This window comes from Typopeltis vanoorti, chromosome 9 (genome assembly GCF_054136105.1).
Source record: "Typopeltis vanoorti isolate ZY-2024b chromosome 9, IOZ_Tvanoo_1.0, whole genome shotgun sequence".
NCBI lineage: Eukaryota > Metazoa > Arthropoda > Arachnida > Uropygi > Thelyphonidae > Typopeltis > Typopeltis vanoorti.
In genome coordinates this window covers 49,199,110-49,226,320 of record NC_143557.1, presented here as the reverse complement: position 1 = coordinate 49,226,320, position 27,211 = coordinate 49,199,110, and the positions used below count along the sequence as shown (strand labels likewise).

At 35.1% G+C, this 27,211-nt stretch overlaps 1 long non-coding RNA gene across 4 annotated transcripts in view; it reads right to left on the bottom strand.

The window, feature by feature from the left end:
• The window catches only part of LOC150103024 (uncharacterized), a 99,890-nt gene that overhangs the window by 6,271 nt on the left and 66,408 nt on the right, over positions 1-27,211 (bottom strand). For 2 of the 4 annotated variants that reach the window (XR_016548804.1, XR_016548803.1), the window contains exon 2: positions 14,061-14,142. This is a non-coding gene — a long non-coding RNA (uncharacterized LOC150103024). Of the gene's footprint in view, positions 1-14,060; positions 14,143-14,246; positions 14,321-14,915; positions 15,050-27,211 lie in introns of those variants that run through there. The other 2 variants (XR_016548802.1, XR_016548805.1) reach the window with 2 other exon arrangements.

Sequence of the window (27,211 nt, the reverse complement as noted above, 5' to 3'; positions counted from 1 at the left end):
TCTTAGATTGGAATAGGCCTAATTTCGATTAGGCCTATTCCAATCGTCGTGATGGGAGGAATCTTTATGTGGACTTTTTCAATTGAAGGTGAGTTAGCCAATCTCATATAGAGGTAGCAGGATTTTTTCTCCTGGAAACTCGGGTTTTTCATCCCGCATACAGACAAATCAGCCCTTCAGAACATATAATTTACAGACAAAAAATATGTTGCGGTGGATGGCGTTGATGGAGATGATTAGTAGTAGAAGTTCAGTGTAGTGGTGGATACAGTTTTATAGTGGGTGTCCTCCCGCAATGAGTCTTCGGATTCCTTGGAGGTGTCACGAATAATAATAATATTGACTCCCCCCCCCAGCCTCAAAAAGTTAAATAGGGCTAAAACAGTCTTGCCTACTCCCCATAGGGGAATAAAAGAATTGCAGCACAGAAGTAATTATATGCTTGTTTTCCTCCACACCTATAATTCGAATCAATCAATTTGCTTTCCGTCCTTCTTAATAATACAGCTTTCACATTCATACATCACTATTTGAAATACCATTGCTCTGAGAATTCTAACTTTCTTAGTCTTACTCACACTTTTGTCTTTCATAATTTTGTCAGGTTTAACATAGCTATTTTTTTCCCCATGAGTATCCTTCTTTTAATTTCATCTTGACATTTACCATCATTTCTGATTCTGGATACCAGTAAATGATAACTTTCAACAATTTCTATTTTATTCCTCTCTATTATAAATTCATTTAAATTGCCAAAAGCCATCATTTTTGTTTTGCTGATGTTTAAATTAAGCCTGGCATTGTTACTTTTCCTCTTAACCAATATAATCAACCGCTCCAGATATTTTGTAGTTTCTGCTATGAGGGTTGTATCATCTGCATGTCTTAAATTATTTATTTTTCTGCCATCAGTCTTAATTCCAGCTAGGTCTTTGTCTAAGTTAGCCATTCTCATAATGTGTATTTATTCACTATAAATATTAAAAAGATGGGGCTACAATTTACAACCTTGCCAGACTCCTTTTTGCACTCAAACACTGTGTGTTTCTCCAAAGACTGTTTTTACTGAAGCTTATCGGTTGTCATACAGTTCTCTTGATAAGAGAGCTGTATGACATGCAATCAAAAGCTTTCTTATAATCAATGAAACAGATGAATACTTCCTTCTGTAATTCTCTTGTTCTTTCCATAATCCATCTCATGTTTGCTATTTGGTCTCTATTTATGGCATTTTTCTATTCACTTATAGCTCCAGCTTTTGTTGACTCACTTTCAGCATAATTACTTGCATGTGAAATTAGAGTGATGGTTATAAGGTTATGCATTTTGCACTGAAAAAGTGACAAGCTGTGAAATAGTGATCTAGAAGTGATGGTAAACAGGAAGTTGAAGTTCTGGATCAAAATGGGATGCCGAAAAACGTTCGGAAGTAGGAATAAAGGAGTTTCTCTTTATAGATTTTACACCTGGACTGTTCTCTGAGATTTGGGAAAATACGAGGTAGAGAGAATGCAGAGGTAGGCAGTTGAGATTGTAAAAATACTGCCCTGAGGCTAGATTAAAAGTTTGTGAGTTGGTCTAAAATAAAAGAAAACATCCGATAGAAACATAAATTACTAAAGTATTTTATAGAATAAAATGAAAGAAAAATGTTTAAAGTGCATGAGGGAGATCTACAAAGGGTTATTCCTGGAAATTAAGATGTAGTTAGCAAAAGATATGAGGAGTAATTTTTTTTTTTTGCTTGGAGAATGGTTAATGACTGAAAGGTTACCAAAGGATGCTGCAATTGCATTGTTAATTAATGAATTTAAAGGAGAAGCATGACAGGTATTGTGTGGGTTAGTGTGGGCCTTCCATATTGATCCTAGAATTTCATGGAGGTGCCTAAATAATAATGTCTTATTGTAATGAATTGCAAGCAATAGGTATCCTATAATGTTGAGCATATATCAAGGATGTGTATATTACCTTAGACTATTGAGTCATTGCACAGACCTCTTTCAACCTTGATTGATGTTTCACCATTCCCCACATGAAAAAATATGACCTACTGTTGAGCAAATTCCAGTGCAGCTTGCCATGTTTAGCTTCCTACTGATGAGATCTCAGTTAAAGTCAGAATCTGTCTGAAAGCAGCTCTTTCCGTAATGTAAGGCAATGTATGTATTTTAGACTAATACCATCTGCTTTCATTATGCAGTTGGACATGAAGATACTTCTTAGAAACTTGTTTTCTTATAAACTATGGATAAAAATAAGAACAAGAACATAATGTCCTGCTTAGCATTATTATGTAATATCTTATTATTGTATTATTCTAAAAAAAGTAATTACTTTGTTCATATTACACTTCTCAATGCTCTCTGCTGCTCTTATGCTAGGACATGTAGATATCATGTTTATAAGAGATTTCATTTAAAATAAGCTAGCTGGTTTCATAGAGAAATGACAGGACTTTTCCTCCTAGAAACAGGTGTTCATCCTGCAAAAAAAAAAAAGGCAAGCCAACAACATAATGCAGGTACTTAATAGATGTAATAAGGACTCATATCTTTAGTTATTTGGACAAAATTATAATAAAGCTGGAAAAACTGTTTGCTCCTATGAAGTAAAATATATGATTATGTGACCACACACATTACTGACTCATACTAATTTGCTTTGTTAGAAAGTAAATTCTGTGTTATCTTTTCATAATTATTTCTTCTCAATGTTACTTATTTCTATACCTTGATACCCAAGAGTATAGATTATTTCCCTGTTTTGCCCTTTCTTTCTCACTGTTTTTGTTGTGAATGTTTGCCTATCTACTTAAATATTTGACAAGAAATATATTCTTGTTGTAATCCTTTACTTAAGCATGAGAAAAAAAAAAGTTTGCACATCAAGTGTTTTAATTCACTAGACTAATACTTAACTGCTGATATCCAACTAGCAAGATGCGAGTTAAAATCCCACCATAGGCACAGTTGTTTGTGAATTGAATGTCTTTAAGGTGGGAGACTGCTTAGCTAGCAATGTCTAGTTTTTTTTTTTTTTTTTTTTTCTTAAATGTGAATCTAACCCTCAAAGGCTATAAACATTATTTTTTATATCCTATGCACACACAAAAAGTCACAAGACTTGTAGCATATCAGTGGCCAAAAAACGTTTTCAAATTGGTGGGCTGAGGGTTAGATAATTCAGAAACCCTACTGTTTGTAATGAGCCAATCAACCTGCCTCTAGTGCAGCGTTTCCCAAACTTTTCCTACGATGGAACACTTCACAAATCCTGAAATTTTCACTGAACACCTTGGTTATTTTGTAATGTATTAATTAATAGTTAATTTAGCTGATTTTTAATTATTAATTAATAATTAAACATAAACATCATTAAATTAATTTGTGCTGATTTTCATTGACACATCCCATTTTGATCACCAAAAATGTATAATATAAGTACTTACGAGTGAATGCAGACTTTTTCTCCTGTCTGCTGGTAGTTTCCCCTTCCTTTTGTTTATCCTGGAGATCACATTGTAGGCTGGTGGTGGATGACTCACTATCTGTTGCATCACAAACACCTTCAATAAGAAATTTCTTAATGCCAAAATTAAACAAAGTCCCTTGTCTCTTATTCATATTAAAATTTAAGTCTGCAGGCCTATTACTTTTAAAAAATCATGGCACTACGGTTTCAAAACTTTCACCCTACAATACGAACTTGCGAAGAAAGTATTCAGTATTACTAGATATTAGAACAGGATACAGACTACCTTAATCTTCAATTTTAGTGGAAAAAATTTTCTTTATACTTCCTTGCTGATCGGTCACTAACATTTGCAACACGGATGTTATTTCTTTCAGTTTTGAGAGAGGATATGCTGCCCCATTGTTATAATCTGCTTGGAGGCAATTTTTATGACCGGTAATAAACAGCGGTATTCTCTTTCCCGATTGTTGAAAGATTTCGATGTGTGAAAATTAACAATAATTCATGAATATTTCCATGTTTAAAAATATGCCACTTGGTCACTGACATTTGCTACACAGATGTCATTTCCTTCAGTTTGGAGAACAGAGGATATACGCCGCCCATTGTTATAATCCGCTTGCAGGTAATTTTTATGACTGGTCATAAATAGCGGTATTCCCTTTCCAAATGTTGAAAGATTTCGATGTGTGGAAAAATTAACGATAATTCATGAATACTTCCACGTTTAAAAATACACGGCTTGGTCACTAACGTTTGCTACACAGATGTTATTAGGCGTTCTGGGTCTGATTGTTTCGACGTATTCACGAATATTATTCTCCTCAGAATATTTCCACTATAAAATATTTATTCATGAAAAATCCTTAGAAAACTAAAATGATAAATTCCAGGAGAACGTCTTGCAGAACACTGGTGTTCTGTGGAACACAGTTTGGGAAACCCTTCTCTAGTGAGTAGGGTGGTTGGCTCAGTGAGCAAAAAATTCATCTACCACTTAAAATCATTTACGTTCATTTCCACAACATGGAATTTACCGTGTTATTAGTGTATTTTGTCTGTGCAGCAATTTAGCTTGTGTGTGTGTGTGTGTTCTCTTTTCATAATTATTTCTTCCCAATGTTACTTATTTCTACACCTTGATACCCAAGAGTACAGATTATTTCCCTGCCTCACCCTTTCTTTCTCACTGTTTTTGTTGTGAATGTTTGCCTATCTACTTAATTATTATACGATATCTCCATAGAGTCTAGAGACGCATCATGGGAGATCCACACTAATGTTTATACACACAAAACCTATCATATCTGTCCTTAAACTTAAACTTAATTTTAAAATAAACCGGAATTAGTTGTGAATGCAACTGTTAGTTGCATTCACAACTAATTCTGGCAATCCATTCCACTCGTTCACCAATTATTATTATATAATATCTATGGGGTCCAGAGACTCATTCAAAAACTTAAACTCGGTGACAGAGGCAGATTCCTTTATAATTATGTTAATTATTCTCTCTCTCTTTTCTAAGTAGCTACGTCTACTATTTCATACCTCACTGCAAAATCTCATAATATTAGTTAAGAAACTGTGATTTCTATAAGATTATATTTTAAACTATAAGCTGCATATTAATAAGCATATATATTTTGAGACAATGTATTATTATTTTTTATGTGTTGATCCCATAAATGAGAGAGAGTGAGAGACCTATAAGACAAATCAGTGCCATGTGTGGGATGCTGATAAGGCCTGAGATAGAAGTTTATTTTTTATTATTTGTTTTGAAGAGCTGCAGGTTGTAGTTGTTTGGGAATACTTCATGAGGAAGGCTGTTTCAGAGGAAAGAGCCGGATGGAATAAAAGAGGAAAAGGAGAATCAGGTTTGTTGTGTTTCAGTTGCATAGTAAAAGGATGCTGAGCAGCTGCTGCTCTTGTATTAACAGGTACAACAGAAAGTGGAGGAATGATAGTTGGACAGCGCTTCAAGGATTTTAAGGGAAATTTTAGGTGCACCACCTGAAACATGTGAGAAATATTCTATGCAGGAGCAGATGTGGGATTTGTATGTAGTTAAGAGTTGGTTAGGTGTAAAATAGTCTCTTAAATGAAAGAGAATACCTGGTTTTTTGAATGCTAAGGTTGATGTGATGTGTTTATGCCAGGAGAGATTGGAGGTAAATGTTAGGCCTGCCTTTTGCAAGAGAAAAGGCAGGACTGTGCTTTAGTGGCATTGAACATGACAAGGTTTTTCTTGCCCCATTGAAGGATATTATGTAGATGAGTGTTTAAGACATTGGTTGTGGATGATCTTTGTAGCCTGGGATGTCAGAGTACTGCATGGTATAGAATGAGTAGGATGAGTGGAGAGTACTACTGTCAGCAAGCTGTGGATAGGATTAGTGGTGATTGTGAGTAGGTCATTTATGAACAGGAGAAAGAGATTAGGTGATAGGAGAGAGCTCGAAGAGAGGAAGCAATCTACAATGATCAGAGAGAAAGGTGGCTACCCAATTACAGAGAGTGGCAGGGAGACCAAAAGATGTCAATTTGTCAAGCCAGCCACGATGCTACACATGATCGAAAGCTTTTGGAAATGTCGAGGGTGACGGTTCAAGTTTCTCCGAACCTTTCCATGGGAAGGGTCCAGTGGTGGATGATGTAAGGTCAGCTGTGGATTTTAAATGGCAGAATCCATACTAGTTACTATACTATACTAATTAATTGGTGTGACTCTAAATAGTGGAGGAGTCAACTATTGACGACTTTATTATTTTGGAGAGGACTGAGGTGAGATTTGCAAGCATAGCTGACTGAGTGGATAGCACATCATCTCCCTTCTCTCCTATCAACAGGGCTACTGGTTCAAATCCTGCCATAAGCATGGATGTTTGTGAATGTCTTCATTTTTTTTTTTTTTTTATGTTGCTCCTGCCCATGAAAGGTTATTTGCAACCTATATTACATTTCATGCCATGAGTGGGCTAAAAAATTTTTTTTCTATTTTTATCAATTTTATATATTTTTTGTATTTTTAATTTATTTTTGCATAGTCCAGTAAGTAGGATGTTAGTCTCACATGGAATGTCTCTAAGTTGGAGATGAAATGCACTACCTGGGAAGGGTCCAGTTGTGGATGATGTAAGGTCAGCTGTGGATCTTAAATGGCAGAATCCACTGATTTTAAGACTACTGCCCTACTTATGACTTGAAAAAGTTCCATATTTGGTCTCTAAAACATGAATTCAGGATTATGAGAAAATAAAAATAAAGCGTATAATTAAAAAAGAAAAAAAATTTGCTCCCATGGTTCACGTCCTATAGGTTTACAGCCCTTCTTGGTTGGGAGTCACTAAAAAAAAAGAAGGAAAAAATGCTAATATATTTATTGGGTTGGATACGAAACAAGGCAGTTCAGTTTCTACAGCAAAACTTAGTTGGTGATCCAAGAACAAAACTCCCCCCCCCCTAAATGTAACATTGATTTCATTCAACAAGACCGAATTTTAAATTATAATAAAGATGGAAGCATCTCGTACTATGCATTTTCTTTCTTTATAGCATTTTTGGATTGCTTTAAATTCTGTTGTATATTTTGAAACTTCAGTATCGAGGTTGATTGCAATAATCATTTCTTGAAATGTGATCAACACTGCTCAACTGCAGATGTTGACACTACTTCAAGCTTTAGTGTGGCTACATTTCAATGCTCAGAAAGTTTTTGTCTATTTTATAAATTTTGAGCATCTCATGTAAATTTTTATGAAAACAGTTATGTATTCATTGAATATTACAACCAGCATTAGAGATGCTCTTCTCCATCTTGAAAGAAAGATCTGTGTAGATTCCAGTGGTGTAGCTAGAGCTTCTGCCACCTGGGGCGGTCCATGAGTTTGCCGCTCCTCTCAATACACACTAAAAACACTACAAAAACTGAAAACGATGTATAGGGAAATAAATTAAAACACTGTTTATTTTTGAAGTAAAACTTTAATTTCAACATTCTAAAATGTTGAAAACATTTTAGAATGAATGACATTGGCAAAGTCTATTTCATAATAATGTAGGTAATTCTTAATCAATTTTCTTTAGAAAAACTCTTCTCAACTAGCAACACTTACAGCAGTTATGAGGAAAATTCGCAGCAGTATTGCAATATTTGGAACTGAGTTCTCAAGACCGTATTTTAGAATTAACTGTAAATGTTCAAAAAGGTTCAAAGTGCTGCCCGGGGCAGACCGCCCCCTTCTAGCTACGCCACTGGTAGATTCACTTATTGAAATATATTAAAATGAAAAATAAAATAAATAAAAAAAATCCAGTAAATTGTTTAATGGTTCTTTGCTGTATTCACCAGATGGGATTCTTTCAAATGACATGCTATTTGTGTTTTATAAAACTTACAAATAATGCATCTCTTTATCCACTGTAATTAACTATAATTAAGCAGTGTATCTTCAGTATTCTCATGTGGAGATACTGTTGTTCCAGATGTGAGAATGGAGGTAGATGAATTGGAAGTGCTTATGATATTGCACAACTTTAATGCAAATATTACTGTGGTATTAGATTGTATATGTATTCATCAAGGTATTACAAGAATGTGTAACAGAACTGGCAGCTCCTCTTAACAAGCTATTTAATTTAAACCTTACTTTTGGGAAGGTGCTAAGGGGATGAAAAGATGACAAAATAGTTCCATTGCATAAAGGAGGCTCCAAAACAGAGGCAGCAAATTATTGGGAATAATGGTTAAGGTATTAGATGAGTTAGTAAAAGGCAGAATTCAAGACTGGTGGACAGGAATCTGATACCCTATAATGGGTAGCATGATTTTGTGATGGTAGATCTTTTTTTAGTGATTTTCTCACTTTTTATGGTAATGACAGTTCAGTTGGATAAAGGAAATGGCTACGGTGATACTGCTGGACTTTGCTAAAGCATTTGACAGGATACCACATGAAACTTTGTTACATAAATTGGAGCAAATGGAGATAGATTGTGAATTGGATAATAAGGTGGCTGATGGACAGACCAGAGAGTAGCATATGAGGGAACATCAGGAGAAGATTGGTGAGTACCACAGAGATCAGCATTTGATCTACTGCAGTTGAATTTATAGGGAAATGTTCAGTTGTCATCACTGATGCAAAGCTAGAAAAGCAATTGTCAGTAAACTTAAATGTTGGTGACTTAAATAAGCAGGATCATCACCAGATTAGATTGCACCCTGAAGCAAACAATTAAATATTGTCTCTGATGGATATAAGACAAAAATATAAAAAAATCTACAATTGCTATTTTGTTTTTATTACAAGAGAAACATTAATGCAAAAGGATTACATAACAATATTAAATAAATATTTGCTCTATGGGGATATCACACAATAAAGATGTTTATAAGCTCTTCTAAATTCAAATTATAAGCTATGTCTGCCTCTATCGATATAGTTGCTACACCAACCAGTCTTTCTTGGGTCATTGCTGTTCACAAATAAATTTTAATCAGTTTAAGCTTGGAAAACTTCTTTCCACACTTGCTACGCTAACAGTTCCTGTTAATGTAGCAACGGCGCCTATCGCAATATGGCTGAACGAGTGCCCTTATTAAGCATCGCCATGAGACAGGCTGCCTCTATGCTGCACCCTGTCGACAGTACTGTAAATAAGGCATAGGTTAATGGCTTCCAGCTTAATTATTATAATTAACATCAGACCTGCATAGAATCAAATGACTCATCACCGGAGGTCAATAGTCTTATGACTATTGACCTCCTATGATGAATCATTTGATTCCAATCATGCCTTAAACTCATTTACATTTTCAGGCAGTGCATTCCACTTGCTAGTCAATCTCCATTAAGAACCTGCTCCTCGCTCACTTGTTCATACACTTTGGGATGAAGAGATTACAAGTTGTGATGTCTTCATCTCTTCATTTGTTTCTACAACCACCAATAACTCCCTTCCACATTTACTTTTATACAACAACTGGAAATAACAAGATATTTGCTGATGATGCGAAGCTGAGAAGAATGATGGTCAGTGATGATACAGATATTGCATATGACTTAGGCTGGCAGTAAGGGCAAAATATAACAGCTGCCAGTTTAATGTGACAAAGTGTTAGGTAATGAACTTTGGCAAAAAGAGATCACAAGCTACTTACTACATTTATGGAACTGAACTGCAGGAAATTGATGCAGCTATTTATTTGGAGATGATAATGGAGTTCAAGTTCAGAAGATATATTGCAAAGGTGGTCAAAATAGCACATAAGATTACTATTACTCAAAACACTATTAAGCAAGAATAGGGAGGACTGCTGGTGGAGATAATTCAGTGGTATGTGGAGTGTTCCCTGTGATTAAAAATTGACTGTGCAGTGGAAATGATAGAAACATATAAGTTGACACTGAAGACTTTACATGGCAAGAAGAGATCTCCCTTGGAAATTGTGTAAAAATGTGGTTAGCAAAGGTGTTAGAACTGTTAAGAATGTGTTGCCAGGCCAGAGATGGCTGTGAGTGCTTCTTCAGTGAATGGGTTTAAGGAGAGGTATGATGAATATTATGTGAATAATGGTTAGTGCAGGCTTGAAATAATAATTTCATCGTAGCATAATCGTGAAATTTAGGGCTAATAGCATAATCTTTTGTAAGGTTTACACCCAGTGCATCAAATGATTTGATGCACAGTTAATTAAAACTTCTGTGGGTTGATTGAAAGTTTTCACCTTCTTGTGTCACTTCAAGGTTCTTAATTTGTATTTTCATTTTCAGAATTTACAGTGATGCATAATATAGAGTTAATATTTAAAGTCGATAAATGCAAGTCAAATTTGGTATAAACCAAAAAAAAAAAAAAAAAAAACTTAATTGATCTACTGTTCCCACCCCCCTCCTAAAATTGATCTCATACACAAGAGGTCAAAGAACCTATAATCATATCAATGCCATGTGGGGGGTGTAGGTGACAGGTTATGATTTAGAAACTGAGGGATGCACAAAAAAAAAAAAGACCTCATATATTTTGGAGATGCTAGAGATTTGAAACGAACAAAAAGAACAGATTAATACTTCTGTTTGACTCTAGAATTTCCATACTTCATATCATACTCAAATTTAGAAAATAAGAGTAGTTTCTCACTCTTTAAATCTTCTACCACTTGCTCCACCATTTTGGCCACATATTGAAATATGAACAGATGAACTTTCTGCTTGTAGTGTGTTCATGGAAAGGTTTTATATCTAACCCATGAATGAAAGGTTGCAAGACTTGTTTCAACAAGTGGACAGGAAGAAAAAAAAGAAAAAGAAAAAAAAAAGAGGAATCCATCCATAGTGAAAGTATAGTGCCATAGGGTATTTATATATAAGTGGAAAATCTGAGGAGAGGAAGCTTTCTGCTATGGCCTGTAGTGAATGATCAGAGAGGAAGTTGGTGATTCAGTTGCAAAGAGTAGAAAGCAGACTTCTTTTTTTTTTTTTTGAACAGCTGAAGGTTGTCTTTGCAGAAGACAGGGTGAGGAAGGCTGTTCCAAAGAATAGAGTTAGATGGAGTGGAAGAGGTTGGTTTGAGCTGGGCTGTGAATGCCCATTGACCAGCAGCTGCTCTTTATCTTATAGTTTTGGAAAGTAGATGAAATATAATGGCCAGTTCAGCAGAGCATTGTCCCTGAAAGTACTTATACAGGAGCAAGAGACATAAGGCAGAAACTGTGAGAGAAGGATTAGAGCGGATCTGTGAGAGAAGAATCTTCATTTAACTGGGGTGCACTATCCCAAATGTGTGAGCAGTATTCCATGGTTGGATGGACAGGATTTAACAGACACACATACAGGGAGATAGAAGTAGTGTCTTGATTAGAAGAGTATACTTTTTTTTTTTTGTGTGTGTCTGTAGAAATGTGTTTGTGGCAGGAAAAGCTAGAGATGTAAGTCAGCTGAAAAAGGGAAATCTGATCATGGGATATCTGGATATTATTGAAAGAAAGGAGAAGTGATGTTTGATCTTTCTTGTGGGAAATTAGACTGGACTAAAGGTTGTCCTCACCCCACTGAAGTAGACTAAGGTGGTCAAAGTTTAGAGATTATTGATTATTGTGTATCTTGAAGCTTCTGATAATGGATGCTACAAACTTTGTCAAATGAAAAAGAGGAATGGAGTGTACTATCATCAGTGAAGCTATAGATAGGATTTGAAGTCATTGAGAGTAGTTTGTTATATGAGTGAAAGTACAGTGCCATTGGGTACTCATGTATCAGTGGAAAATCTGAGGAGAGGAAGCTTGAGATTCAGTTGCAAAGAGTAGAAAACAGACCATACAATGGTAGTTTTCTGAGCAGGTTCTCTATGCTAGACATGGTCAAATGCCTTAAGAAATATGAAGAGCAGCCACATCAGTTTCTCCAAACATTTCCCCTGGCAAAGTCTAAAAGTGGATAGTGAAGGCTAGAGGATCAGCTGTGGATTGAAAGATTAGTGAAATCCAATATTGCCAGTCTAATTAACTGGCTTACTTCCAGTTGGTATAGTAGTTTTCCGTTGATGACCTTCTCCATAGATTTTGAGAGTAGTTTGTTGGCTGAATTATCATCCTTTTTTGCAGTAGACTGAATGTAGACTTATTTCCATGCAGAAGGGTAGATACCAGTTGTGTAGGAAAGATTGAAAAAACAATATGAATGTGTTTATGAAATTCACTAATTGAAGAGAAGGAATTAAACAATCTTGTTAGAGATTTGAATTTATCTCAACAACATTCTGAAATACATGGATCTTATCTTCAACATTTGAATTCATTAGCTCCAGGAACAAAATTTTTGTTTTTAGAATCGAAACAAAATTCTAGCTATTTCATATTTTAAGATAAAATTAAATTTGTTACTGCTATCATCATAGGCAAACCGTTTTATAGAAATTAATACATGCCGTGAATTGTTTTCAGACTCTTCCAAAACGTTAAAGCAATTTTGGCCACCAGTAATGAGTAGCCTTCCATGTCTCTAGGATACAGTATTTTGCAAGCATTCTAGTTAGATATGCAAGGAAGATTTACAAAACATTGCTGCTTTTTTATGCTTCTGGAACAGCAGGACTATGATAGAACATTTTCAAGAAAATAGGACTTTTCTGAAATGATTTTACACCAAAGGCTGAAAAAGAAAACATAAAGCTCATAAACTCCCCTCTCCTTTGAAATATTTCTGCTATTGTTGCACATTAAACTTCATCTCATAAAAAAACTCTAAGACATTGCACAAAAATGGACCTTGATTTCAGCACCTAATTGCAAGATTTCCAAAAAAAATTCAGAAACAAAACTTAAGGAAAGTATATTTGTTCGACCTCAAAGTAGAAAAAAAAATTTTAATTAAAAAAACAATCTCACTAATATAGAACTAGAATTCTAGAAATAATCCAGAGCTAATGTTGAAAATGTTTTGGACAACAGTAAAGTTAAATCATAAAGAAATTAGTTGCACTTCTTTCATTCTTGCATACACTTCTTTCCTTGAAAACCTTGGTGCAGCAAAATGAATTGTTTCAGAAGGATGGAGCTATGATACCATTAAAATTGAAATGCTAGTATGATGGGGAAATATGTGTTTCATTAGAGAACATTGTGAAGTTAACTTTATATATTTTTAGCAATTTTTATTTTCTTCATTATCATAAGCATATGTTAAAATATGCTGGCATGGCTGGCCAAGTGGTTAGCATATCCGCCTGTCTGCTCAAGAGGCTGCGGGTTCGAATACCGTTTTTAGGTAGGAGATGATTTTCATCGATCGCTGTGAGACCCACTCCTCACTTATTTGGAGGCCAGAAGTGGCTTGAAAATTTTCCATTTTTTGTCTCTAGAACAGAGTTTCCAGACTATGTAAAAAATAAATTTAAAAAAATACAAAAATAATAAAAAATAGAAAAGAATCATTAGCCCACCCACGGTACTAATGTACTACAGGTTTACAAATAAACCTTTGTGAGGTAGAAACCATATTAAAATAATACATTTTGGCCATTTATATGTGCTTTACGAAATAGAATTTTTTAAAATTAATTTTTTAATCATTGTATAATGCTTAGCTCAGTGTATTTTGGCCTTATTTTGTGGAGTGCAGTCAAATTTCATTCTTCTTTTTTAAGGCTTTTGCAGTTGTTTACTGCCATTTTATTTCTCATCATGGTGTATGTAAGATAAAATTTTCAGTGTTTTCTCTTGTACTTTTGAAATAAATAACCATATTTGGATGTTAAAGGCTAATGAATTCTTCAATAGTTCATTATTTAACATTAATAGCTGTTGAAAAGTTATCACGAGACTTCCACAGGGAATTCTACATAATTTGAAATGAACGTACAGCAGTATCATACATGGTGCAGTCCATAATGGCATCATGATTGGATTTGCACTAAAAATTGCAATAGAAAGAACATGTATCGTAATTGAATTTGCATAGCTGCAGTTCATTATTGTTGTAAGTTTCCAGCTATAATCAGTCTTACTATGCTATAGAATTTAGATGAATAAAATTACTTATTCATTAATGCAATATATAATTATAATACATCGGACTTACTTTATTTATCACATTGCTTTGCATAATAACGTTGGCATTGCCATATAATTATGTCGGGTAGTTATTTGAAGAGTCGTCAAACCTAGGAAAAACAAAACCTTTTAGAGCATTGACATTTATTCTGATATGTATCACATTTTCATAATTTCTGAACCTAATAAGAATGTTACCAGAATATGTAATTACAGTATATTGTTTATGAAATTATATTGTTTATTTAGCGCCTCCGTAGCGCAATTGGAAGAACGACGGTACATTGCGCCCTTCGATTGGAATAGGCCTAAGCTCGATTCTCCTCGCGAAGGGAGGAATCTTTATCTAGACGATTTTCAATCGAAGGTGAGTTAGCCAATCTCATACGGAGGTAGCAGGGTTTTTTCTCCCGGAAAAACGATACAAATATACGCGTATATATATATAATACACGCATATAATAAACAAACAAGCATAACTCAGACGTTTATAATTGCCATAGCATTAGTGGAATTGAGATTAGGTGCATTCCTTATCAGATGTTGAGTACAAGATTTTCTACCCAGTTAAGATTTCTTGCTAAGTATTATAACAGCTGCAACCAACCCCGTTTTAATCAGTACACTGGTTTTCGTAATTTACGTTTGCAATTTTAAAAACTATAAGATAAATCCAAATCTGTTCAGCATTTTTTTTTTAATGTACTTAATGATTTTCAGAATTTAAGTAATATCAGGGTTCTAATCTGAAGATTTTTTTTTCTAAGAAAACACTTTTCTTTTCTTTTTTTTTTTAATATAATTCTCGCCAACGAAAGATTGTAAATCTGCAATATATTGTACCGTGGGTAAGGTAAGGATTTTTAAAATTTTATTTTTTTACCTAGTCTGGAAACTGATCTAGAGACCAAACATGAAACTTTTTTTTTCCCTAGCCATCTTCGGGTCTCCAATAAGCCGGACGACGTTTTCACACTGGGCAATGAAATTCATTTACTCTCTAGAGCAGTAGTCGGCAACCTTTTTAATATGAAGGGCGCCATGACGCTCGCGGGCGCTGCGTTGCCGACTCCTCCTGATTTAAATAATTAAACTTAAAATTACAATTGGCATGAATGGTTTTGAAATGTCTTGATATATATTATTTTTTTTAGAAATAGCCGCACTATTATTGCAAAATAAACAAATACATTTGCCATTATGATTGATAAAGCAAGGCGATCGTATCTGATCTGACAGATACATGCTAATTGTTGACATGAATATTCTTTTTGTATTCAATTTTTTATTTTTTATGCTATTTTATATTCATTCATATGTGACAAAAATATGTTGTAAAAGCGAGGTAAATAAAATGTTAAAATTTGAAATCTCATTTTTCTTAAAAACAACTAATCATAGAATTTCTAAGCCTGAAAAATGCCTGTGTCATGAGCCCTCCGTAATTTCCAAATTTTACATTGCGCTCTTCATATTAAAAAGGTTGCTGACCTCTGCAAGATGTGCTTTACATTTATGGAAAATACTAAGGAAAGAGGTCTGGAACTTGCTCCACCTTTACTACGAGTTGCCCATAAGGCACTACTTCCGCTGAAACTTTTAGCTTCTATATATTCGGCACGAAACTCTTGTAATTTCTATATTCGGCTATGAAATAATGTTGGATTCAATATTCACTTAATTTGTATCATCATGTATTATATTTGCAATGTTTTTTTCTTTATGTTTTCTTGCATTTTAGCACATACTAGTAATGAATGTATCTCTCAGATATATATTGCGATCTACGCTGCAAAATTACTGCTGCGAGCTCCAAAGCAGTTTACAATAATTTCTCTGAGGGCGCACTAAAAATTCACCGCGGGCGCTGCGTTGTCGACCTCTGCTCTAGAGACATTCACAAACATCTTACTCATTGTGTAATTTGAACCTGTAGGTTGAAGAGCGGTTACCCTAGCTACTCAGCCAACCAAGCTGGACTTTCCTTCTTTGTAAAGTGATGTCATTCTAAATAATATCTCCCCCACCCCACCCGAAAGTGTTTTTGATGATCTGAAGATAAGTTGACTATGAAGGTGACAGGGATTTTCATCCTCCCAAACCCCTGGATGAGTCTCATTTCAGCATCTCATCTAAAAATCTGTCATATGAATCTAAAATAAATACCTACAGAATGCTAATTAGACCAGTCGTATTATATAGTGCAGAGACATGGAATATAACAAAAACTGATGATCAATTACAACTCTTCGAAAACAAAATCTTAAGAAAAATATTTGGTTCAGTTAAAGATCCTATGATGACAGATGAATAGAGAAGGCGAACGAATAAAGAACTCTATGAACTTTATAAGAAGCCACTAATAGTAAATGTAATCAGAGCTAGTCGCATGAGATGGTTAGGTCACCTGGAAAGAATGGAGGAAAACAGGCTAGTGAGGAGAACCTTTTTACATCACTCAAATGGAAGACGTCCTAGGGGAAGACTCCGCATCAGCTGGATGAATAACATTGAAATGGACATGAAAGAGCCGAGCTTGCGAAACTGGAAGGAGTTGGTTAAGGATAGGAAAAAATGGAGAACTGTGGTGCTTGCAGCTAGGTACCTTAAGAAGAAGAAGAAACCCCTGGATGATATGCTGTTAACAGATATAATAGTCGGCCTTAGAGCCTTATTAGTAAAGTTAGTAAAGCCAAACGATATGAACGCCATAATCATATTCACAAAGAACAATACAGTATATAGGTATAAAAAATAAATGTCAACTAATCAGTTATTATTTCCTGCGCTAAAACTTGAATTCTTATATATTGACCAATACCAAACCCTGCAGCCGAAGTTCGGTATGGTCCGTACTGCTTGCGTAAAGAATTTCATATTTTTCAGCAAATTTTCCACAATATTTTCTTATGTTGATATTTGTTAGTGATTCCCATTTTGCTTAAGAAAAAAAAATTGTGCAATAAATACTAGCTTTCCTTAATAAAAATGCGGAACAAAGTAATTAACACACTTCAGTATTTTAATTCTTTCCTGATCATAATATCTCGCTTTTCTTTATGGAAATTGATGTCTGACCCGCTGTATTTGAATGAAAGAAAAGTGGTTCCAAGTATACTTAAGATTGGTCATTTCTGCTGGATATATCAGTTCATTCTTTAATGGCTCATTTGCTTAAGCCTTACTCGTTCTATGTAGTAATCGTTAGGAATAAAAAAACACAAAAAAAGTGAAAATATAAATATGTCTAATTCCTGCATCAGTTATGACAATTGTAGTTATAAACCTCCTTTCATTCAGTATCATCGTGAACGAATTCTAGGGACCATAAATCACTTGACATCTACTAGCAGCCAAAGAAAACAACCAACAAATGAAGCTACTTCAGACGAATTATTTTCACTGACTGTAATTGACGAGTTTGATAGAGTACGAAACTTAAAAGTGGACGAATTCCAACTCGGCTGGAAGAGACTAATGCACCCATGTTGTTTTCTAGTTGTTCTCAAGATACATCTCTCCGCTATAGATCTTCAAATAATATTGTTAATATTTGTTTGTTATATTTTTTCACATTTCTAGGTAAGGCAATGTGCTGTTATAGCTCTTAGTTTACAGATATGCGATTACAAATAAATTAATTTCGTTAATGGTTCTAATTCCAATATGTTTTCCTCTCAATGTACATTCATTTGCGAATGCCGCGTGATATTCCCCCCAGTTCCAAAGAAATTTGTCTTTGTGAGATGCTATTATTAGTCACGGTAAAGAAAATGAGGAGTGTATTTAAACGATTCTTTTTCATTGAAAACTAGTATGAATCAAGCTGATTTATTTCAGACCACTTTAGCCATATTCAAAACGTAACGTATTTAATATAAAAGTATTCTGCATGAAACAGTGCATCTAAATTGCATTATTTCGTGTATCCAATCTAAAAAAGCAAATAAAAACGCATCTACGTCAGTTTAACTTAGCAAGTTATACTCCTTTCCCCAATTCTAAATTAAGGTTCATAACAGTTTGGAACTGGGCAATCAGATCAGCTTGTATATCAGTGTAATTAACAAATATAATAACATCAGCGATAGCTCATCGTATTCAGGATAAACCGGAATGATTATCAGTGATTCTGGTCAGATGAGTCTATATCAAAATACAGTACACTTTTACACATCTCGCGCACTGAAGAATCAGCGCTACTGCATAACCGATTTTCTCCTGGTAGGTTTACAATGCTTATTGAACTTCCACCTCAGAAAGGAAAACCAGATGGGTGGTTGTTATAAGATATATCAGTGGTGGGCATAAACATAGAAAATATCCTTATTATCTCCACAAAAATGTGAGATATATACTAAGATGGTATTTTCTTATTGCCAGTGTATTTGAATCTGCTAGTATTCACCGAAAATAAAATTTAAAAAAATTAAAAATAAAAAAAATAAAACAGCACGTGTAAAATAGCTTGGTTTTGTTTCTAAGACGAAGTTTTGGTCGTCATCATTTCTAGTTTTTGCATAAATAGGAAGACTTTCACGCTATTTTGTATCCATCAAGCATTTCTAAGAACGTCTGTTGGCTACAAATAGTACTTCTGCACTGTTCCATATCGCAAGTAATATACTTTGTTTTCATAAATAAGTTAAAACTTTTTATTGAGAAGTTGATTGCTGATTTTACCTGGAGAAGAGATTGTTAATGATGGAAAGTAGCTATTCTGCATACGCAATGTTGCAATACAGCCTTCGTAGCCCAGTCGGTATAGATGAAGCCCTTTGGTTGGAAAGACATGGGTTCGATTCCATGTCGTGAGGAACCTTTATCTGGTCTCTTTCAACTAAAGGTGAGTTAGCCGGTCTCATACCGAGGTAGAGGGTGAAACCCGAGTTTCATCCCCGGAAACTCGGGTTTTGCAACCTTCAGAACAGGCAGACCGGTCCCGTGAACACACATGGATCTAAGAACATGACTATCTCAACACTGATATATGTTGCCCCATTTTAAATTAAATATTTGTAAATCGGCATATTTTTAACATGGGGTTAGGGGAAACTCCTTGAAAGCATGCTTTTTATAATAGATGCCTGCTTTCCTTCTAGTCCAGTAGTTCCCACACGCTAGGCTATGACACGTCACAGACGGATTGCGAGAACTGGTAGGGAAAAAGGAAATAACATTCTTTGACAGGAAATTCTTGGCCAACTACTCTCCTTTTCTGAGCAAACTGAAAATAGTTTACACTTCCGGAAGAGATTAAGTTTAATTTCAGCGAACCATACTAATATTTTATTGATTAAGTACATTTCACAATGAATGTTGTTATGAGTATGCATCTTTAGTAATTTTGCGTCAGTAGAGAAGCATTGGTACCAAGTAGTGAAACAATTTTTGGATATGGTAGTTTTTGGAAGCTGTTTTAAAGATTTTCCAAAAACTTCCATGCAAATGTGAATTAAAACAGACAAAGTAGCTAGAGAACACAATACATATGCTGGCATCATAACTTTAGTTGGTTCCGCTGTAATTCTAACTAGTCCATATCTTTGCAATAAAATATTTAGCTAATCTACTGCCAAAAAGCTGCGCGATCCCTTTGTTGAACAGTACAATTCACGGGATTTCTAAGCTGAGGATATAGACGCACAACCTACTAGGAGAAAATATCAATACTTTTTAGTACGAGTGAAAGACTTATCAGATAATACTAAATAGTTTAATATGTAATGTGTTTCACAAAGTGCTTCCACACACATTTTGGCCTCAAATTTCAGACATTTCTTTGCAATCCTGTGAGTTGGTTAGCATTAGGGCCGAATCAACTAAGACAATAAGGTCAGTATATTATGTCCGATAATTGTGTGTATTCTCCAGTCGGTTTACTTGTTTTGAGAGTTGAAAAAACCTGGAGCTTATTGAATGAAAAACCTGCAAAACCTCTATACTATGGTTTTGATCTTTGCAATGTTTGATGCAAAGATCAAAATTCTCGATGTTTGATTGCCATGCTAGGAATCACCTTATAACGTTTTTGATTTTTGACAGTCTTCTGACTCAATACTCATTGCTGTATTTATTTTTTTTTAATTTTGCGTTTTGGGAAAGAAGAGAGAGATCCAATAAAGCTAGCCGAAACTGCTACCAAAATATTCTTAGCTTCTCAACTATGTAATCTCGACAATACATGCTTTTTTGTGTTGCAAGTATTTTAAAATTCAAAAACAGAGATACTGTTAAAAACTTGCCTTTCTCTCACATCAGTTCATTCAACATTTCATATGTACTAGCTCTCCCTGTTCATTGCTTTATTTAATTCTACTAGAGGTAGGTTGCCTTTTTTTTTTTTTTTTTTTTTTTTTTGACATTTATCAAAATTGAAATTACAAAAAAAATACTTATATCACGAAAAGAAAAATATTCACGTTCTCTGTTTTTTTAAATAAAATATTTTTAATTTCTTGCTACGTTCATTAAAATGATCAAGAAGTTAGATCAAAATTCGGTTTGTTTTATCTGTTTCGGTTTCCTTAAACACTGAGTGTGGAAACAGGACGTAGTTTCTGGGTAGCCGTGAAATTGTATTGCTTTTCTAAAATACAGTATATTATTATCGTGAACCTAGAATTAACCGGCCTAGTTGGCCGAGTATTTAGCTTATCTGCTCTTTAACCAAGAGGCTGTGGGTTCTAATCCCCGCCTCTGTGGGCATGGATGTTTGTAATTGTCCTACTAACTCTGTGTGGAAAAGACATCTGCGACCGTACCGATTCTAGCAGAAGGTTTCACTCTCAAAATCCTATGAGATGCGGGAGTGACGTCTTCCAGTGACATCAGATGTAAATAACTAAGTTAGAATTGCTGACTAGAACAGTAACCCCTTACGTGGTCATATCGCAACCTTGGTAAGTTAACTGAAAATATTTTCACGGTTTGCCAAAAATTGTGTACCCCCATGCTCCCAGATATAAGCAAAGGAACTCTGAATTAGTTAAAAACTTATCCATCTTTATTTTCTTGGAAGTTTTCAGAAAGATATCTAAGCGCCACCATAAGAATTCAGTAAAAGCTTACCTCGAAAGTGAACGCTGAATCCAAGGAAAGTTACATGCACTTGACACTGTCGTATCTTTCTAGTGGTGAATTTGCATCAGTTAACATCCAACTCACTTAACGCATATGTGCTGACCCCAACATTCAGTAAGGCAAACATCTCGATCCAAGAAAAGTTTCATGCACTCGGCAATTTCCCTCCACATCCGGTCAGTATCGTGTAAAGACCCAGTCAATGCAAACCAGTTTTAGGATATAAATATAAACCGAGATGCCGAGAATTATGCTTAGGTGCAGACTTCCTCCTCAGTTTATCAGGTCATCCGTTTGCCTTTCTTTTTTAAGAGCAAACAGACAACTATATTGAATCGAGTACTGTATGCGTTTACTTTCTCCTTTATGATCTTTTGCCAGCAATAATACAAACATTTCCTTAATGACTCTTTGACTCCAGGAGAGTTACTGTAATAGTAATTCCAATTGCATATTCTTTCGACTTCAAGTAATAATGCGGAAGAGAATCTTCTGGCTGCCTCGAAATAGTCCTAGGCATTCGAAACTAGTAAATTTCGATAATTTTAAATGCATTGAACTATTTTGACGCAGTCAGAAGATTCCCTTCCGTAGTATTTGGTTCGAACCTACATCCAGTAAATATGGCATTTTATAGCATACCTGATTCCTGCAATGTGAAAATACATTTTTTCCTTTGAAAAAAAAAAAAAAAAAAAAAAAGGAAAATGTGTATTAGGCAAAACGTGGGGAGATTGTGGATGTCAATTCCGTTGAGCACTGCCCATAAAAAGTGCCCTAGAGAAAGGACAGAAGCAAGCTATTAGGTGAATCGGTAAAAGTTGAATTCATTTAGCTGAATTGCCCTCATCAGAATATAATCAAGAATTGTTAATGAAGTTTTTGGTGCTCTATACCAAATGTGGGAACAGTATTTTAAAGCAAGGTGAATTTGTGCGATGTTAGCTGTTGTTCATGAGAGAGAGAGCCTAGAAACGTACAAAGCTGTAAATGTTTTTTTTTTTTTTCTTTTCGAAATGGTGTGTGTGTGGGGGGGGGGGGGGGGGGGGGAAGTGGGAAGTAAGAGATGTGAAGGAGTATCTTTTTGATTACACGAGGAAGGACATGTAGTGATTTTCGGCTTTAATAAAATTCTGATAAAAAAAAAAAACAACAACCCACAGTTCAAAATATCTCGGTCCATTGAACCGCAAAACGTTTATATAGGAATTAACTAACTGTTATGCAGTAGATATTTTGTCCATTGCTAAGTTCATTGTTAATCGTCCTCAGCGCTCCAAAACCGGTTATTTCAGAAATGGCCACTGAGGTGGACGAAAGTAATCATTCGTCGAATAAACTGATATAGCTATGCCTGATCTTTCTTGGCCAGAGAAGCCATGCTGGCCATTTCTTCATTTCTTGAATTTCTCACTAGCAGCATCTTGAATGATTTTATGGATGCTGTCATGTTAATTTCTTGAATTCGCAAAACATTACGAGAGTGTGCTCGCTCGTACGTGCCTGATTTGTTTTTCCGTTTTTTTAAACGGAATTAAATAAGACTTGTATTAGGATGATATCCCATTTGGTGTGCCCAAATAACACATTTTTTGGCGATGTTGTAACATTATTAAGCGTAATCTGATAAAAACTGATCCAAAACAGTGGATCGATCTTAAAAAAAAAATTAAAAAAAAAAACACGTCTGCAATTAGACATGTCTTCAGTCAGTTAGTTGTATCCCTAATCCCCAATTTCGTATTGGGAGGCCAGTAATGTTTTGATCATATAACACAATGACGCTGTAAATATCCTTATTTCTCTATATAATCACGATTGTTTATTAAAATGCAGCTGATATTTTTGTTATTATATAAATTTTATAGCTGATTTTTTATTTTCTTAAAGTAGCGTTCTAGTAGTTATTATGAACTATATATTATCTTAATTCATTTTCTGAGGTATGAATTACTCAAAAATAATAGGATGATTTCATCACTCAGCATAACGACCCATCATATTACTACCATCTAGCTTGCTTATTGGAGGTGTGAAGTAGCAGAACAGAATGTTTGGACTTCAGGGTTTCTGACTTATGTAACTTTCGGCCTACGCTCTGTAATAGTAGATTGTAGGTTTCTAATCTTTCTTAGGTAGGATTGCTAATAAATTAATTATTATTGAATTCCGTTACTGACTCTTAGGCTCATCCCCAGTACGAATGTGCCATAGGCTTAGAAAATTTTGCTGTGGAATCCACATAAATTAATTGAAATGCACTTTTCAATTAATTTAAGATAATTATTATTTCTAAAATTATAACAGTTAATCAATAATAATGTTTTCGCCTGTGATAAACGCTGTGGATATTACCCGTCGAACATGGTTTGAATTCTGTTTGCTGTTTTCGTTAGTTCTTTGTTTGCAGTACTGCCATCCCATTTCTGCAAGGTTTTATTATTATGTGATATACCTTGAAAGGCTCATCTCAGGGCTCCGCATCACAACCAACCATTTATACTACATAATCCGCCATCTGTATACTATGCCATCAGACGTCCACTAATTTTGTTTGTTAATAGCATGTGTGTTCTCTGGCCGATTTGCCTGGATGTGGAGTGGAAAACCTACAATTTCCTGGCAAAACAAAGAACTTTTCATTCCCACGCGAGATTGGTTAACTCATCTTCGGTTGAAAAAGTCCATATAAAGATTTCCTGTCATCATAATAAGAATCAGACAAGTCTTGACTAGTCGAAGAGCGCATTGTCCCGTCGTTCTTCCAACTGCGCTAAAAGGACTTCAGGCATCCTTTTGAGCTACGCATACTTTTTTTGTCAAGTCATTCCTTTTTTTTTTTTGTAAATACACACACCATTTTCAGCTTTGTAAATGTCTGGATTCACTTTATACCCAACAAAAAATCAGTTAGTAACATAGGACTAAAAAATATCAAAATATTGTTTATAATATAAATTTTAAATATCTTTTTATTCACAAATTTGCTGTTTATAGAACCATTTCTGTTTTGCAGTCCAAGGTCTGAAGCACTTACAGCCAGGCAAAACCACCTCTTCATGTGCTGTCACAAATTTTCATGACGAAACGCGGAGTACATATTTTCTGTTTATATTCTCATTTGAGAACCTTTCACAGCACTGTTTACTGTCACTTCACCTGGTTGCGATTGCTCCCATACAACGAGATCTCCCTGTGAACTTGACTAAATTTTATTGCCAGTTTCGTTTAAATTGGATGATTTTGGTACGTTAACATTATTTTTACAACTGTTAAATGCAGTAACACTGTAAGATTTTTCAGTTATACGTGTTATAAAACATGAATCCACTATCATCTTTTCATTCTTCAAAGAAATTTTTTTAGTTCACTTTTGGGAAATCTGTTGCTAGTTTTTAAAAGCTAGATTAGTAACACTTTTAAAAAAGCCTCGAGTGCTTTTTCTTATCTCAACCATATTCGGCATTTTTTGCCGTCTTGCCAATTAATGAGAATGGTGTTTGCCATGCCAAATAATACGACAACAACTTTAAAATTAATTATATTTTTAAAAAAAATTTTGCTTGTGTTAATTTTCAAAGATTATATTCATATTCACGTTTTCATTTCACATCACTAATTTAATAATTTAGCGCTTCAAGAACAAATTTCAGAATATTACTATTTTTATTTTACTTTCTCCTCCACTCCTTAGGCAATGTATTTAAAATACAACTTTGCTTCAGCCATTTCTGATAGTTTGTCTTTTTTCTTTTTTTTTTTATGTAGATGTGCGAATGATTCGATTCTCTTTTCTTAAATGGTTGCATTCAAACTTCACGTGGCTTGCTTTCGTTAAGTTGCGTTTTGATGAAAATTTATTACATATAATCAGCTTTTCCCTAAATTTTATGAAAAGTCGTAAATCACGAAATCTTGCCTGTATAGCCCAAACCCTATAGGTTGTGTGATCGAATGCCACTGTGATATGGCTATTTGTGAAATTCTTATGTGAGACTATCCAATTATTGGAAGCCTGAAGTATGCTTATTCTACCCTCCCCTCCACGTGTTATTTTTTATATCAGAACCTGTAGCACGTTGGTGACGTGTATGGGAAGTATTTAAGAACAACAAGGAACCAGTTAATGTTTCTTTGAACATCTAAAGGGGCGTAGTCCTTTGGAGAAAATGGTATGAAGAAAGACTTCCGAAGAACAGAGGGAAATGGAATGAAAAATGAATGAGAAGTTGATTCGGTAAGGTGGAAAGTAACGGATGTTGACTAGCAGTTATTCGTTCTTTTGCTTAAGGGAAAGAAGAAAATTGATGGCAGCCAGTTCAATAGAAGAACATAAAAATATGTATAGAATAAGTATAAGGCAGAAATAGAACGTCCGTAAGAAAACGATTGGGAGTGAGTGTACTGACAGAGGGATTATCAATTAACCAGTTGCTCACATGAAGCATTTTTAGGCTTTTGGCACACCATTCCAAATGTGAGAACAGCAACCTAAGCTTGGATGCACTTGGAATTTATATAGTGTTAAAATTATTCAGGTGAAGTACTGTCTTGAGTGGAAAAGACACCTAATTTTTTGGAGGTCGAAGAAACTATGGATGTGATGTGCTTCCTCTCAGGAAAGACTATCGGTGTGCAAGATAGCCCAAGAAAATAGATCTTATATTGCCTGGAGATCTAAGTATTACCAAAAGTAAGGTGATGTGAAATGTTATCTTTCTCGCTCAAAATGAGATAGAAATGTATTTTGGTAGTATCGAAGTTGACAAGGTTGTCCTCATCCCATTGGAATATAGCTAGGCATAGGTGCAATACGTTTACAACCTTTCATGAATGGAATTATAAGATACTCTAGATTTTGCCTTTACGGTATAAGTTCCAGTTGTAATTTTTTTTATGACATCCGGCTCATTTTGCACATGCTCTCATAGTTTCCAAGCATTTCATCTGAGCTGCACTTTCTATGACGGTGTTTCGAACCTGCACACGTTGGACCGTACCATTTTTATATTATTGATAAACTCTCAGACATTAACGGTATTAGGTCCGTTGCATATGCTACTGATGTAGTGAAAATGGTAATTTAAAACGAAATATTGGCATTAAATACGTATAAATGCAGTTCTTCAGTTCCCATATGTGATTCCTACAGAATCGCATACGAGCTATTTCGAATTATCTACCCTATATTTATAAAATGATAAGCCTTTTTATGTCACGTTTTTTGAAACGTTTTGAAACTCACGGGCTTCCTTGAGTGTCGAGTCATCAGAATTCAAGGAGAACCGGCCTACCAGTCCGGAATTCGAGGGATTGGGCGCCGTAGGCGCCAGGGGGGATGAAGCCCCCTTTCGAGTCATCAGAATTCAAGGAGAACCGGCCTACCAGTCCAGAACTCGGGGGGGGGGGACCCTTTCGATTCATCAGAATTCAAGGAGAACCGGCCTACTAGTCCGGAACACGGGGGGGGCGTAGGCGCCAGGGGGGTCCCTCCTAGTATGAAATATAAAATTACATGAAGTGTAAGTTATAATGAAGGGGAGAAAAAAAAACGATAAACAGAATATAATGAAAAACTGATTTTCGTTTTTATTTTCAAAACAGTGACGTAATATTTAAAATTTCCAACCATCTTTGGTTTCGTGGATAGTGCTCTTGCGTTTCAAACAGTAGATCGTGGTTCGAATTCTACAAACCTGTAGTGGTAAACACGAAAAACCACTATAGATCCGGTAAAACTTTTTTCTCGATAGGTGTGATTTGAAAAAGTTCCATGCTTGTTCTCTTTGAGTAGAGGAAGATTATTCTTTCAATTCAGAACATAGTGAACTACTTGTACAGTTAATCCTCCCCCATCTGTTGCAGCATATAAAAGGGACAGTGGATTGGTTACCATTATTAACGTTGCATTTTACAGTTTGAAACTTCACTGAAATACAATTCAGGTTGGAACTATTCTTCTCTTTCTCGCTCTCGTAATTAATGTACATTATTATCATCATTGTTTTCAAGGAGAACCGGCCTACTAGTCCGGAACACGGGGGGGGCGTAGGCGCCAGGGGGGTCCCTCCTAGTATGAAATATAAAATTACATGA